The sequence below is a fragment of the Panicum hallii genome, chromosome 5 (genome assembly GCF_002211085.1).
Source record: "Panicum hallii strain FIL2 chromosome 5, PHallii_v3.1, whole genome shotgun sequence".
Taxonomy (NCBI): Eukaryota; Viridiplantae; Streptophyta; class Magnoliopsida; order Poales; family Poaceae; genus Panicum; species Panicum hallii.
In genome coordinates, this window is record NC_038046.1 from 56308010 (window position 1) to 56315745 (window position 7736).

General features: G+C 47.0%; 1 pseudogene; it reads left to right on the top strand.

Moving 5' to 3' along the window:
- Nucleotides 1-1292: 1292 nt before the first annotated feature.
- LOC112892842 lies at nt 1293-6898 on the top strand (annotated as a pseudogene).
- The last annotated feature ends 838 nt before the right edge of the window (nt 6899-7736 follow it).

The window sequence follows — 7736 nt, forward strand, 5'->3', positions numbered from 1 at the left end:
CTGTGTACTAATTAAGTAAGTATTATGCAGGCTGAATGCTGAGGTGGAGGAGAGAGGAGACGAGAGAAAGAGGAGAAGCGGGTTGTAATCTTAGAGCCGGCTTCAACACAAAAATCAGAAAATTTTGCGAGAGAGAAAAGTGGACCCTGTATTAATGGTAAAAGACTAACCATTGTATGAGTAGGCTGAGAAATAGGCTGCAAAGATTCTTGCAGCCAGCAACGGATTGTATTATTAATCTTGCTCTAGGAATGACAGGATGCCCACGGCCTCATAAGTAAAAGATAAATGTTTACACTTCACATGCCCAAACCAATGTCTCTGGTGCAATGCAGAAGTGTTTCATTTCAGAGTTTCAAAAATCTTTCTTTGGTATGTATGGAAGAAACCAAAGGGCAGTAGCCAGTAGTGGGTGGTAACTAACGAGCAGGTGGAGACAAAAACGTCCAGGACTCCTCAACGAAGAAAGATGGTGAAGCGAAAAGCTAAGCGAAAAGCGAAGGAGAGGAGCTCAGGCAGGCTGCACCACCATGTTCATCTCTCGAGTGTCAGAGACACACTAGCATCCCTGATTCCTGGGATCAGACACGGGAATATTTACGCCGTGGCAGACGAAAAGGAGCAGTTTCTCTCATTCTCTGCTGCACTCCCCTCTCAAATCTATCGGCTCATCGGCTGCTGCCATATTCTATCCACGCCCTATCCATCAGTCACTGAAATCCTCTGCGTGCCAGTCTGAGCGGAGATGATTGCGGGCAGCGTTGGAGCTCCGTGGCGGTAGGGTTTCAAGAGCTGACGCGCAAAAGCACGAGGCCTTTCCGGCAGCCTCCGCTCTCCCTTGGAATGGCGCGAAAAGCACCAGCCTCGGCGTCGTCTTGCCGCTGGGGAAAAGGGGATGGCGTCGTGCCGTGCGTCGTCTGCATCGCGAATTTGAAATGGCTCTGCCGCTCTGCTTCCCAACCTCGGACGTTGCCGGTTGGCGCAGCCCGTGAGTCGCTGACGGTGGTGGCGTGCACGAGGCTCTAGAAATTGGGAGCTTCGTCAGTTCGTCGCCGATGAGTGACGCAGTTGCTCTGCCATCGACCTGTAGTTACTATCAGATAAGCGCGCGAGCGTCGAACAATCGATCCGTTGGTGCTTCTCAGTTCAGGTAGAGCGTCGATCGTCGACGAGAATGTGCGCAGTTTGTTCTTCCTCGGTCGGAGCAGCCGCCGCCTCGCCGGGCCGTCGACACGCGCGGCGAGGCCAGCGGCAGGACCGTCAGGTTCGAGTTCAGAGGTGAGCTCTTCAGCATGCAGAAGCCGGTGGTTGCCACGACGAATCCGTCGGCGCGCCGCGCGGGGCCGCGGCTGCCGATAAACCACGGCGAGGACCAGATCGCTCTGTTTCGCACCGCCACCGCTGCCGCCGGCCACGTCAGCATGTTCCTGGACGGACCAAAGTGCAACGAAAGCTGCCACGTGTGCTGACGGATCTCCTCAGAAGAGCATCGGCCCGGCCCGACATCACACCTGATGGACTGATCGTACGCCTATTGGGCTAAATGCAAGAACAAATAGGCTAGTGAGGAACTAACAACGTACGGCCCAGGACCCACGCCTGGTGGGTTGGGTTAAGTCCTCTTCATGGGCTGGTGAACTTGCAGCCCACATCTCGCAGGCCCGCCAACGAGAGAGAGAAGTGGAGTGGACTCCCGATTTCACCATTCGTTGAAGTTGCAGGACGCCCCCGAGGGCCGAGGCCCCCAGCGGTCTCACTCGCCAGCAAGCAGGATCCACCGAGAGCAGCAGCGATCGGTCGGCCCAAGAAACGGCCGGGATGTCGCGGCGAGAGTGTCCACGATTTTGACCGCCGCCACCGCCGCCGCCTTTCTCATGGAAACAACCTCTATCTCCTCATCGTTGAGTAGTTCCACGCTGACGATGGGAGATGGAAACTCTCCTCCAGGTTCAGCTGCCTCCCGCCCCACCCCCAGCGAAGAAGATTACGGATCATGGACATGGAAGCAGAAGTTTGAGGATCTCATTGGCTGCGATCCCAGCCGTAATATCATGCCAAAGCATCCTGATTCTGCTTCCTATTTCAAGGAAAAGCTTCAGGTACATACATGGATCAATTTGTTTCTTCAATTCCCTGAAAGAAAACTAAGCATCGGCTAATGATTTTTATGCGGTCGGTCGATGTTCTTCAATTCACTTGCTTTCTACTCCTGATGCATGTATCTTATTTGAGAAGGATATGTTCGGAAAGTGCCTACGTACGGTATGCCCTAAACCGCGCCCTGTATTTGAGAAGGATAGCGTCAAACAGTTCTATCAAGTGTGCAGTGGCTGGTCGCACTTCATGGGCCTCCGTGAGTTCCTCTACCGGAGATTCTCAGTACCATGGCCTCCTACAACGCCCTGCGATGTGCTAGGGTGGCGCTGAAGGGCGCCGCTCCATTGCGCGGCCGCCGGGCAGACCCCAACGGCCGCCACCGCTACGGCTTCACGCCCCTCCACCTGGCCGCCGAGAACTTCAGCGTGGACATGGTCTAGCTCCTCTTCCGGCACGGCGCATCGGCAAACACCCGCACCAAGGGTGAGGACGTCGTGGAGGGCCTCCTGCCTTTGCTTCATGTCGCCGTTGAGAATGCGGCACAAGTACCTGGAGGACCATTGGGCTAATGGGGACCATATTGTCAGCCTCATCTTCCTCCTCTGTGTGCCTGAGATGGTTTGTTCATATATATCTACTGCCAGAGCATTTAATTTATTAGATATACTAGCCCCAATCAGTTCCCCTTATTTGCTGCATCCATCCACCCATGCGTCCAACAATATAACCTGCTTTCTAGTTTAATTAATTATTTCCATGTTATTGCCACTCGCAGAAGATGTTCTTGGACACTACTAGATTAATTGCCAAACAAACAGACAGCATTGTCGATGAGGTATGGAATTACATTCGTACGGAGAAGCTTGTTGAGGCGGCAATTTTGCTGCTGGCAGCTCAGAAGCAGCTCCGTGGCTGCCGTAACAAGAGCTCCAGCCAGGTCTCTCTGAATGGGCTTGATATTGTTAAAAACAACATTGATGAAGCTCTCGACACCCTACATCTTGAGGTGTTAGCTATGGTTCAAGAAGGAAAAAATGGCAAGGCGCAGCTGAAAGACAAGACGGAAGCCCTTCGAAGCCCTTCTTACAGCACGTGCTCTAGTTGGTACTGTCCATAAAACTCGCGAAGCTGCTGCCCTTCTTACAGAACATGAGGTTTCTTTGAATGGTTTTGACATTGTTAAAAGCCGCATTGATGAAGCTCTTGACTCCCTACATCGTAAGGGGTTAGCTATGGTTAAAGAGGGGAAAAATGGCAAGGCACTTCAGATGCTGCAAAACAAAAAGGAAGCCCTTCTGACAGCACATGCACTAGTTGGTATTATTCAGAAAGCTGGTGAAGCTCTTGAGGGGTACATTCAGACATACCCAGAGGTACTGGCTAAATGATTTCCCCTTTGTTTTACAATACCTATGGGTTTTCCTATTTCTGTGTTCTTCAAATGTTCTGTAGTGTTTATTTCCGTGATTATGATCTACCAGTGAATGAGTACAGGGTTTTAGAAGTCTGCGTTGGGTGTGGGTCACTTTTTTTTTGTGATATGGAAACAGTAGGAGAGACGACTGCATTATACTGACAAGTTACTAACCCATCTAAACAGCAACTCAACCATGCTGTTCGTGGCATATTTTTTTTTTCATTTTCTTGTAATAGATTAGTTTATAAAATATGTATTTGGTTTGTTACCTTGTAATTACTGTTTTGGTCTATATGATCCATCTTTCAGGTTTTGTTTGGCCAACCATGCGCAAATGAACTAATACAACTTAACCTCGTATTTAGAGTTTAAGGTTGAATTTTGTACAATAGAAAATGTGGAGAATATAGCAATGGAAGTGCAAAGGAATACGTGTAATTGAGGACACATGAATTGAAAATATACAAGATTAGATTTTCACTTGAGCAATAGAAAACTCTAAAATATTTTATTACGAAACAAGAAACTTGAGGATCAATTTGGAACTAGAGGTACATAAGTGGTACATAGGAATCTTTCATTGTGGTTCAAATAGACCCCATGGCTAATGTATAATTTGAGTGTTTTTTTTTTGGGTGGGCGGGTATTTCTATAAAAAGTTAGAATGTAAATCATAGCAATGTAATTAATCAGCTCAGGGTCAGGGCCATTCAAAGTTGGTTAAGAACATCTTTCACTCTTTGCACATGTATAATGAGCTCTCTTGAAAGTCTTTCCCTTTTGAAACTTTACTTGGCTCTTTTTAAAGATCCTGCCATACTGCGACAAGAATATCACAATGAAACGTGGTGGTTGAAAGTAAGTTTGACCTCAACATTGGAGGTACACAAATTATCATTCAGCTGCCAGTGGGTTCCTAGGTCATGCCACCAATCTGGACTGCAACCACATGTATAAAGATAATATTTAGTTCTATTTTCTTTCTTGAACATTATTCTGTCATTGATGTTTTAATAGTTTTTGTTTCTTCTCCTTTCCTGACTCAGTGCCTGATACGCATATTCTGCTGTATAAACTTTTGGTGATCTTTTTGTGTGGATGCTCTGGGAGGAGAATAGGATTAGCTAGTTTTCACGGCTGTTTTTATCCCTACATGTCTACCTGGTTTGTCTACAAGTACTTGTGCCATTGGTTCAGGTGGAGAGAATTAGTTGGGCAAGTTGGCTGTTTGGTCATTTAGCCAAATTGGATGTTATGAAGTAGGTCCTTTTGTGTTGGCCTAGTTTGCGGTGAGCAAGGACTAGCTAAAGCTTCCAGCACCACATTTTTATTGGTGGGCCTAATTTTCCATCACCCTTTTTTTTCCATTTTCTTGTTTCTTTTTTTATGTCACATATGTTATACAGTGTGGGCTTTGTTGGTAGTTAGAAACAATGATCTTTCACTCTTTCCATGTATGATTACATTTAATGCAGCCATGCCGTAGGCAGTAGTAGTGGATGCCATGTCGAACACTGTTATGCAGGACTTTTGACTAGCCATTGAGTTGTTACTTGTTAGCATGCCAAATCAATTTGACTTACTGACTTGATAACCTTGGATGCTTAGTATTTGTATAACTTTATTTAATTCTTAGAACACCATCGTTGACTTTCAGCTGTACTACTACTTGTCTTTAGATATTTTCTTATTGAAGGTTATGTGGTTTGCAATCACCACCACAGTTCAACTGAAGATGTCTGAATACACATCTGAATATTTTCTTGAACATCTTTTAATTATTTGTTTTAACAAACATTTTGGTGAAATGTAGGTGTCCCATGAGGAGATTGTTGAGCATGTTTCATCGATTCTAACAAGTAGTGGCATCGTTTATTCTGGAAAAGGCATTGACACTGGAAATCTGGAATGGTTTGGCATCCATTGGGATCACATGTATTCATTCATATATTTTACGCACACCTGATGTGGTGATTTTTCTTTTTTTCTATATTCTTACCTTGTTGTCTTGAAGCTACAAATATGGGGCAATGCCGATTGATAGGTCAAGGTCAGAGAGCGGTATGCTACTTTTGTTTGATATTACTCCCTATTAAAATTAGAAAGGAATATTAGTTGTGCAACATTGTTATGTTTCCACCCATTGCAAAGTTGTCGGATTTGGTGGATGCACCTCTTTTCAACTTTGCAGTACCAAAAGGGTGTGTTACAAAAACATCTTTATTTAACCTCATCAATGCAGCCACAAGGGATTCAAGGCTATGGTAACATCAGAATGGTTAAGGACATGAATTGATGTTATTGCTGGGTTATGGATCAACTTTATTGCTGCTATAAGAATGAGAAACTGATGTACTAATGCCTAGGAATAACTAGGCTTGTAATCTCCCTATATAAGGGAACCTTGAGATTAATAAGAATTACCAATTCACTATTCTCCTTGTCTCTACAATTCTATTTCACAACAGGGTGCAACAGACCTTCGCTGGATACCAGCCTCCGAACTATGCTTCCCATGCATTTCATAAATTGATTCCTAACCAATTTCATTGCTGAAATAGGGGACTGTGAGAAAACTAATGAAGCTGACAAGGCATCTTCTCTGGAAGACGAAGTTAGTAAAAGGGTAAGGAGATATTTAAAGAAATTTAAGTGTGGATGGTATCACCTTTTTGCATGTCAATTGCAAATGGTTCAGTTCATGAACAGTTGCTATGTGATTTTTTTCAAAATCGTAATACTTTACTTGCTGGAGGATAAAAAGGCTTTCAGTTTGTTTCAGATAGAAATTTTATTCTGGGAACTTTAAGACATTTTGGTCCAGTCCACACCTGCAAGTTTAATTTGATTTCACATTGTTGGTTAAACGGCAGCATGAATACTCATTGCGTCTCCCAACTGTCAGCGTTTCTATCATATTTGATGCATTTTGATGCTAACTGATTCATCTATACAGATTCTGATAAAGCATCCGCCGAAAGGATTGGCCATAAAAGAAGTGAGAAATATGTTCTTCCCATACAGGAAATCTGTGCTGTCTTGTCGGTTCATGGTGAAGATAGCCCCAGCCTGTAAACCAAGCAGGAAAGACTTGCCAAGTGCTGAAGCAAGCAAGAAGGGGACAAAGAAATCGATGGGAAATCCTGGCTCGATGGTACGGCCCCAACTAGCAAGCAACTATGAACCCAGAAGGATGCTTTGTGCTGTTGCTTCCATGTCCCGGAAGGTGTTGTTTAAGCGCACTTGAGAAATATGTATGTGGCGGTACGCTGGTTGAAGTACTTACCAGGGTACTACTTAGCTTCTTGATCGAATGAGTATCTTTTTGGTATTGTTCCCAATACATGCATGCTCAAAGTTGCTTTAATCTTTGTGCAGGTCTGAGAAATACTGTAGAGGTGAAACGGTGAGCTGACGTGAGAATGATCATATCGTGCTGTGCTAGAAGCCAGCTATATTAATGCCTTTTGTGTCCTGACTTTTTAATTTTTGAACCTTACCATCACCTGAGAATGTGCACAGTTTGTTCTTCCTCGGTCGGAGCAGTCGCGGCCTCGCGCCCTCGCCGGGCCGTCGACGCGCGCGGCGAGGCCAGCGGCGGGGCCGTCAGGTTCGAGTTCAGAGATGAGGTCTTCATCATGCAGAAGCCGATGCAGAAGCCGGTGGCCGCCACGACGAATCCGTCGGCGCGCCGCGCGGGGCCGCGGCTGCCGATCGATGAACCACGGCGAGGACCGGATTGCTCGGCTTCGCACCGACACCGCTGCCGCCGGCCACGTCAGCATGTTCCTGGACGGACCAAAGTGCACCTAGAGCTGCCGCGTGTGCCGACGGATCTCCTCAGAAGAGCACCGGCCCAGCTCGACATTGGACCTGACAGACTGGTCGTGGGCCTATTGGGCTAAATGCAAGAACAAACAGGCTAGGGAGGAACTAACAGCGTACGGCCCAGGACCCCCGTCTGGTGGGTTGGGTTAAATCCTCTTCGCGGGCTGGTGAACTCGCAGCCCGCACCTCGCAAAGGCAAATGCGAGCGGGGAGGGGCTCCCCGTGCCCAACTCAATGGCAGCGAGAGCCGGAGAGCGACCGTCTCCGGTACGACGACCGAGACGGGAGAACGCCGGCGAGACGGCGACGCCGGGGGTGGACCGACCACCCCGGACGGCATCTCAAATACCGTCCAACCCCCGAGGCCCCGAGTACGACGCAACCGTGCCTTCAG